General features: G+C 40.6%; 1 long non-coding RNA gene across 1 annotated transcript; it reads left to right on the forward strand.

The window, feature by feature from the left end:
- The first annotated feature begins 4,524 nt into the window (after positions 1-4,524).
- On the forward strand, positions 4,525-8,711 carry LOC124270597. Its single transcript, XR_006896832.1, has 3 exons — positions 4,525-4,752; positions 6,956-7,255; positions 8,055-8,711. It is a non-coding gene; the product is annotated as an uncharacterized LOC124270597 (long non-coding RNA).

Consider the following 8,711-nt stretch of genomic DNA (forward strand, 5'->3'; position numbering starts at 1 on the left):
AGAGTAAAGGAAACCTTTCATTGACCGAGGTTTCTGATAATAAATAAGTATATTTTGATGTTCTCTGCAGCTTCGTCAATCTCTTTCAAAATCTGCACATTTAACAACAGACGATTTCGCTGTATATATTCTTTATATTTTCTTAAAACCAAAGAAAACAGAATACATTAGCTTTAAAGACACTTCTTCTTCTTTTACAGTTTCAGATTTTCCAAAGACACTCCTAAACAGGCAAAATAATGCATAATCAAAGTTACAGATGTTTTTGTCTTCTTTACTGATGTAGATATGAACAAAGCAAGATTAAGAAATTCATATTTTAAGTTTTCAAACCGACCGACTGACCCGACTTAAGATCACAGTGGCTACTTGGAACACACGAAAGTACAGTCCTTACAGTGACGAGCCCGGCCAGTATTACAGGGGCCGGGGAGATCTGGAGAGGGTGTCCCTACCGGCACGCTGAGGACTAGGAGGAGATAGTCTGTCTCACTGTCCCTGAACCACATTATTTACCCCACGTCTCACACAGTTCACATCTAATCTAGGCCACTCTATTTGTTCTCTCCTTACCACGAGTCGTCTGCCGGTAATTGTGTACCCCAACTGCATGTCGTAGTGTGCGTGTCCTACACGCATACCCTTCTGTCTCTGTGCCATGTCTGTCATATTTGCGTTGTCTGCATAATCTATTATGTCTCCCTTGGCTACATAAATCTCTGCCAGTTATATATATCTTGGGTACATGTCTGTCAGTCATATCTATCTTGGGTACATGTCTGTCTGTCATATCTATCTTGGGTACATGTCTGTCTGTCATATATATCTTGGGTACATGTCTGTCTCTCATATATATCTTGGGTACATGTCTACCAGTCATATCTATCTTGGGTACATGTCTGTCTGTCATATCTATCATGGGTACATGTCTGTCTGTCATATCTATCATGGGTACGTGTCTGTCTGTCATATATATCTTGGGTACATGTCTGTCTCTAATATATATCTTGGGTACATGTCTACCAGTCATATCTATCTTGGGTACATGTCTGTCTGTCATATCTATCATGGGTACATGTCTGTCAGTCATATGTATCTTGGTTACATGTTTGTCAGTCATATCTATCTTGGGTACATGTCTGTCAGTCATATCTATCTTGGGTACATGTCTGTCAGTCATATCTATCTTCGGTACATGTCTGTCAGTCATATATATCTTGGGTACATGTCTGTCAGTCACATCTATCTTGAGTACGTGTCTGTCAGTCATATCTATCTTGGGTACATGTCTGTTAGTCATATATATCTTGGGTACATGTCTGTCAGTCATATCTATCTTGGATACATGTCTATCTGTCATATATATCTTGGGTACATGTCTGTCAGTCACATCTATCTTGGGTACATGTCTCTCTGTTAGTCATATATATCTTGGGTACATGTCTGTCAGTCATATATATCTTGGGTACATGGCTCTCTGTCAGTCATATATATCTTGGGTACATGTCTGTCAGTCATATCGATCTTGGGTACATGTCTCTCTGTCAGTCATATATATCTTGGGTACATGTCTCTCTGTCAGTCATATCTATCTTGGGTACATGTCTGTCTGTCATATCTACCTTGGGTACATGTCTCTCTGTCAGTCATATCTATCTTGGGTACATGTCTGTCAGTCATATATATCTTGGGTACATGTCTGTCAGTCATATCTATCTTGGGTACATGTCTGTCAGTCATATCGATCTTGGGTACATGTCTCTCTGTCAGTCATATATATCTTGGGTACATGTCTCTCTGTCAGTCATATGTATCTTGGGTACATGTCTGTCAGTCATATCTATCTTGGGTACATGTCTCTCTGTCAGTCATATATATCTTGGGTACATGTCTGTCTGTCATATCTACCTTGGGTACATGTCTCTCTGTCATATATATCTTGGGGACATGTTTGTCTGTCATATCTATCTTTATCTTGGGTACATGTCTGTCTGTCATATCTATCTTGGGTACATGTCTGTCTGTCATATCTATCTTGGGTACATGTCTGTCAGTCATATATATCTTGGGTACATGTCTCTCTGTCAGTCATATATATCTTGGGTACATGTCTGTCAGTCATATCTATCTTGGGTACATGTCTCTCTGTCAGTCATATATATCTTGGGTACATGTCTGTCTGTCATATCTACCTTGGGTACATGTCTCTCTGTTAGTCATATATATCTTGGGTACATGTCTGTCAGTCATATATATCTTGGGTACATGGCTCTCTGTCAGTCATATATATCTTGGGTACATGTCTCTCCGTCAGTCATATATATCTTGGGTACATGTTTGTCAGTCATATCGATCTTGGGTACATGTCTCTCTGTCAGTCATATCTATCTTGGGTACATGTCTCTTTGTCAGTCATATGTATCTTGGGTACATGTCTGTCAGTCATATGTATCTTGGGTACATGTCTGTCAGTCATATATATCTTGGGTACATGTCTCTCCGTCAGTCATATATATCTTGGGTACATGTCTCTCCGTCAGTCATATGTATCTTTGGTACATGTCTCTCTGTCAGTCATATATATTTTGGGTACATGTCTCTCTGTCAGTCATATATATCTTGGTTACATGTCTCTCTGTCAGTCATATCTATCTTGGATACATGTCTGTCAGTCATATCGATCTTGGCTACATGTCTCTCTGTCAGTCATATATATCTTGGGTACATGTCTCTCTGTCAGTCATATCTATCTTGGGTACATGTCTCTCTGTCAGTCATATCTATCTTGGGTACATGTCTGTCTGTCATATCTATCTTAGGTACATGTCTGTCAGTCATATGTATCTTGGGTACATGTCTGTCTGTCATATCTATCTTGGGTTCATGTCTGTCTCTCATATTTGTCTTATCAAACACGCCATGTCTAAATGTCTGTCTGTCTGTCACATCTGTCTTATCTACATGTCTGTATGTCTGTCACATCTGTCTTATCTGCATATCTGTCTGTCACTTCTGTCTTATCTGCATGTCTGTATGTCTGTCACATCTGTGTTATCTATATGTTTGTCTGTCTGTCTGTCTGTCTGTCACATCTGTCTTATCTTCATGTCTGTCTGTCACATCTGTCTTATCTTCATGTCTTTCTGTCATATCTGTCTTATCTTCATGTCTGTCTGTCACATCTGTCTTATCTTCTTGTCTGGCTGCAACATCTGACTTGTCTTCATGTCTGTCTGTCGCATCTGTCTTATCTTCATGTCTGTCTGTCTGTCACATCTGTCTTATCTTCATGTCTGTCTGTCTGTCACATCTGTCTTATCTTCATGTCTGTCTGCAACATCTGTCTTATCTTCATGTCTGTCTGTCACATCTGTCTTATCTGCATGTCTGTCTGTCATATCTGTCTTATCTTCATGTCTGTCTGTCAAATCTGTCTTATCTTCATGTCTGTCTGTCATATCTGTCTTATCTTCATGTCTGTCTGTCTGTCACATCTGTCTTATCTTCATGTCTGTCTGTCACATCTGTCTTATCTTCATGTCTGTCTGTCACATCTGTCTTATCTTCTTGTCTGTCTGCAACATCTGTCTTATCTTCATGTCTGTCTGTCACATCTGTCTTATCTTCATGTCTGTCTGTTATATCTGTCTTATCTTCATGTCTGTCTGTCACATCTGTCTTATGTTCATGTCTGTCTGTCATATCTGTCTTATCTTCATGTCTGTCTGTCACATCTGTCTTATGTTCATGTCTGTCTGTCACATCTGTCTTATCTTCATGTCTGTCTGTCATATCTGTCTTATCTTCATGTCTGTCTGTCACATCTGTCTTATCTTCATGTCTGTCTGTCATATCTGTCTTATCTTCATGTCTGTCTGTCTGTCACATCTGTCTTATCTTCATGTCTGTCTGTCATATCTGTCTTATCTTCATGTCTGTCTGTCTGTCACATCTGTCTTATCTTCATGTCTGTCTGTCATATCTGTCTTATCTTCATGTCTGTCTGTCTGTCACATCTGTCTTATCTTCTTGTCTGTCTGCAAGATCTGACTTATCATGCATGTCTACCTGCCATGTATGTCTTGTCTGTGTATGACATGTGTACATGTCTGTCCGTCATACATGCCATGTCTTTTAACTTTATCTGTCCGACTCCGCATGCCAGTTTTATCTGTATGTCTGTTTTGTTTCATATACACGACCATTTGTCTATTTTGTCGGGTTACAGATCCCTGTCTCTGTAACTTTTGATCTGTCTACATTTCGTCTACGTGCCTGCCTATGATGTCGATATCACAGTGTTTTGTCATGTTAATGTCTAATCTGTAAATCTCTTTAAAATCCTGTGTTAGTCATTGTCAAAGAAAACGTTATTCAGTGCAGCAAATAATTCTCTAAATGTTTTGGACGTATACATTTTACAAGTGAAACGCCCGAGACATAAAAATATTCCACTTTGACCTCTCATTTCAGACGTCTACAGCCAGAACCCAGACATCCCACCCTAATTACAACCAATGGAGGCAAAACTATACACACAGTCATATTTATATCACACATGTCCTATACTTTCCGGCTTCACGTATTGAGACAGATTATTACTGCACGATTTGCATAGCGTCTAGACGCCGACTGACCCACTTGACCAGCGCGACGTGTCCATCGCTGACCAGTGCTGGGCATTACCCAACTCAGAGGTCGGTTACCGCTACACGCAAAGGGGTGACTTAACGCTGTTGTCTACTTAATCAGGTGAGGCAATCATTTTATATCATACCCAGCTAGTCGACATTTTATTGTGAGCTTATTTCGTATATCTCTTCAGTATTGTACTACAAGCAACACCTGTAATATCATAACACAGAAGACCAACTTGTCTACATATCTGTGTGTCATATCTGTCTTGTCTTTACGTCTGTGTGTCACATCTGTCTTGTGTGCATGTCATACCTGTATTCTCTGCATGTCATACCTGTGTTGTCTGTGTGTCATACCTGTGTTGTCTGTGTGTCATATATGTCTAGTCTTTGTGCCTGTCTGTTTCTCTGTGCCATATCTGTCTTGTCTTTACGTCTGTGTGTCACATCTGTCTTGTATGCATGTCATACCTGTATTGTCTGCCTGTCATACCTGTGTTGTCTGTGTGTCATACTTGTGTTGTCTGTGTGTCATATATGTCGTCTTTGTGCCTGTGTGTTTCTCTGTGCCATATCTGTCTTGTCTTTACGTCTGTGTGTCACATCTGTCTTGTATGCATGTCATACCTGTATTGTCTGCCTGTCATACCTGTATTGTCTGCCTGTCATACTTGTGTTGTCTGTGTGTCATATATGTCTTGTCTTTGTGCCTGTCTGTTTCTCTGTGTCACATCTGTCTTGTGTGCATGTCATACCTGTATTGTCTGCCTGTCATACCTGTGTTGTCTGTGTGTCATACTTGTGTTGTCTGTGTGTCATATATGTCGTCTTTGTGCCTGTGTGTTTCTCTGTGCCATATCTGTCTTGTCTGCCTGTCCTGTCTACCTGTCTTACCTGTGTTGTCATTGTGTTGTCTGTTTGTCATATCCGTCTTGTTTGTATATCATATCTGCCTTGTCTGCATGTCATACCTGTATTGTCTGTTTGTCATATCCGTATGTTGTCTGTGTGTCATGTCTTTGTCTGTCATCTTTGTGCCTGTCTGTTTCTGTGTGTATCTGTCTTGTCTTTATCGTCTGTGTCATATCTGTCTGTCTTGTGTGCATGTCATACCTGTATTGTCTGTTTGTCATGTCATATCCGTCTTGTCTGTATGTCATATCTGTCTTGTCTGTGTGTCATATCTGTCGTCTTTGTCTGTCATATCCGTCTTGTCTGTATATCATATCTGTCTTGTCTGCCTGTCCTGTCTACCTGTCTTACCTGTGTTGTCATTGTGTTGTCTGTTTGTCATATCCGTCTTGTTTGTATATCATATCTGTCTTGTCTGCATGTCATATCTGTATTGTATTGTCTGTCTTGTCATATCATGTCTTGTGTCCTGTCATATCTGTCTTGTCTGTTTGTCATATCCGTCTCGTTTGTATATCATATCTGTCTTATCTGCATATCATATCATATCTCTGTCATATCTGTTGTTGTATATCATATCTGTCTTGTCTGTTTGTCATATACGTCTCGTTTGTATATCATATCTGCATATCATATCAGTATTGTCTGTCTGTCATATCCGTCTTGTTGGTATATCATATCTGTCTTGTCTGCATGTCATACCTGTATTGTCTGTCTGTCATATCCGTCTCGTTTGTATATCATATCTGTCTTGTCTGCATGTCATACCTGTATTGTCTGTTTGTCATATCCGTACTGTCTGCATGTCATATCTGTCTTGTCTGTGTCATATCAGTCTTGTCTGTGTGTCACATCCGTCACGTCTGCCAGTCATATCCGTCACGTCTGCATATCATATCTGTCTTGTCTGTGTGTCTGCATGTTATATCCGCCTTGCCCGTGAGTCTGCACGTCAGATATAACATGCAGACAAGACAGATATGACGCACAGATAAGACAGAGACAGAGAACTAGGACAATATATGTCTATTGTAGTTTAACCGATCTCTAAAGTTGATTTATGTCATGACTGTTGTTGCGAGGGCAATATGCAAGTTAGTGAGCGTTTTCTGAATGGTGCAATGGAACAATTTATTTCGATAACACATGCTGAATGCAGAGTGACGTGCTCAGCGTTTGGCATACAATGCATGTACATTAATTGAAAAGAAGTAGTTGGCTGTTGTTTAACACCGCACTCAATATTCAAAGTAAATGACTGTCAGGAAATAATCGAATCTGGAGCCGACAATCCACTGATTGATATAATAAGCACCGATCTACGCTGTTGGGTCAAGAAAGTGTTTGTACATGACATACATCTAAGTCCCAATTTCATATTGTTGCAATATTCACTTTTCACACAGGTTCGTCAATTTGCAAGTCATAAGAAATGGCTGGGGCTTCCTGCACTGACATAATGGCGGAACTATTTGCTACCGCCGATCGTTTGCAACACCTTCTCGGGCGACAGGAGCTTTTGCAGGCGGATCTACTCTATGGTGACAGGGGTAGTACATTCAGGGGACGTGGAAGTCCTCGCCCAGACGATGTTCAGACGTTGGTGAATCACATCTCCACAGTCCTCGTCCGTCTGACCGGAACGTACCGGCTCAACTATCGTCTGGTCGGATCACGTGACCGTCTCACGTCTGCTCCCCGTTCGTGTAAGAACCATAATATCATATCACCAGGATAGTGTCTGTTTCGTGTTGGGTTATTTGCTTGACAATAAGTTTATTATCAATTTTAATTACATATAATTTTAAGTTATGCGAACGTGATGAATTAAATATCTAATTCAGATCCGATTTCAGGACCCGTATGTAAGCATGCTATAAATATATGAATAAACAGTGCCATGGTTCATAAGCGTACGCGTCAGTGATAACAGTGACATTAGCGCTTTCCTGCAAGATAGAGAATATTGGCGCTAGCGAGTGAGTGAGTGAGTGAGTTGAGATTTACGCCGCGCTCAGCATATGGCGGCGGTCTGTAAATAATAATGTCTGGACCAGACAATCCAGTGATCAACAGCATGAGCATAGATCTACGCAATTGGGAACCGATTACATGTGTCAACCAAGTCAGTGAGCCTGACCACCCAATCCCGTTAGTCGCCTCTTACGACCAGCAGGGGTTACTGTTACAAGATCACGGGTCTGGTGCTGACTAGGCATTGCCGGCGAGTGCGGATACGCAAGATGAGCTGCGCACAAGTCTTCAAGCTTGCAATGTAAAAGTTTACATTAACAAGTGCTTGGTTGTGGAAATCAGCAAATCCATGTTGTGACTGGTATCTGTGTTCGTGGTTTCAGCTATTTACGACTATTTACAGGCCGCCGTTATAGGAAGCTAGAATAATTCTGAATGCGGCGTAAAACAACAAATAAAATTTAACACGGTGGTTTCAATTTAAATGTTGCAGAGTCACGATTTTACTTAATGTCATTAACATTGTTTCAGACATCCACCGCCGCTTTCCGGTCCAGGAGACTTTGGATGGATCACGTGGTACAATGAGGCTGGCTGTCATCTGATTGGCTGGGTGGATGACGTCATTATTCATATATATATATGCAAATTTGCGAAAACCAGGACAAAATGTATATGGGAAAAATGCAGCTGGGGAAAGGGTTAATGATGAGTTCATCCGTTTTGGCTGGCGAGAGAGATCGACATAAATAGAAGATATTATATGAGTGACCGTGTCACACTATGTTTAGGACACGAGTGCCTGAACGGTATTTCCCGAGTGGGAGCGAGTGTTGTGTCGTAAACATAGTATGATATAGGCACGAATATAATATTCTATTTATTACCGAAGTCGTTAAATTGAGGAAAATAAACCCTTATCTACTTTCAAACTTAGGCTGGCTACTCGCCGTCTCCGTATGTAGAACGCAACGTCATAGAAGAAACGTGACGTCATGGCATTGTTCATGACCTCACGTCACCATGACAAAGTGATATTTTGCCCTTGGGCATCGTATTAAAAATATGAACCCTGATATTTTCGCCCTCGTAGGTAATAACTATAAATCGAACATGAATGGCAAGTAATCACATGTGCCTTTAAGAGAAATATGTCAATATCAGGAAACACACACAGCATAAGATCAT

This window comes from Haliotis rubra, unplaced genomic scaffold, assembly GCF_003918875.1.
Source record: "Haliotis rubra isolate DU_JTF1 unplaced genomic scaffold, ASM391887v1 Scf153, whole genome shotgun sequence".
NCBI classification, from domain to species: Eukaryota; Metazoa; Mollusca; class Gastropoda; order Lepetellida; family Haliotidae; genus Haliotis; species Haliotis rubra.